Here is a 378-nt window from a genome sequence, read left to right as displayed (position 1 = left end):
CCGGCACTGTCCCCCCAGGACCCCCGGGGGCTCAGACCCCCCCCGGGGTCCCCTCGACCGATCCCCCCGGTCCCCTTTGGCCCCTGTTTGAGGGGCAATAAGTGCAACAGAGACGGGCCAGGAGCAAAAATATTAAATCTTCCACCTCCGTAATTGTTGAAGGGGACTTAAAAATCACGGGAGAGAGGAATAAAATGCCAATAAAGGGGAATAATTCGCTCTTTCCACGCGAGAGATCTCCGGGGGTTGTACATCACAGCCCTGTCAGGAGCATCCAGCCCCGTTTAGAAATAAGGGATGAAATATCCGCGATATTTGTCAATCCAAATTTTACAGCTCTTAAATAAGCGCAAAAGGGCGCCGGGGATGAAATACACC

This window comes from Calidris pugnax, unplaced genomic scaffold (genome assembly GCF_001431845.1).
Source record: "Calidris pugnax isolate Ruff unplaced genomic scaffold, ASM143184v1 scaffold280, whole genome shotgun sequence".
NCBI lineage: Eukaryota > Metazoa > Chordata > Aves > Charadriiformes > Scolopacidae > Calidris > Calidris pugnax.
This window is presented reverse-complemented; position numbering follows the sequence as displayed.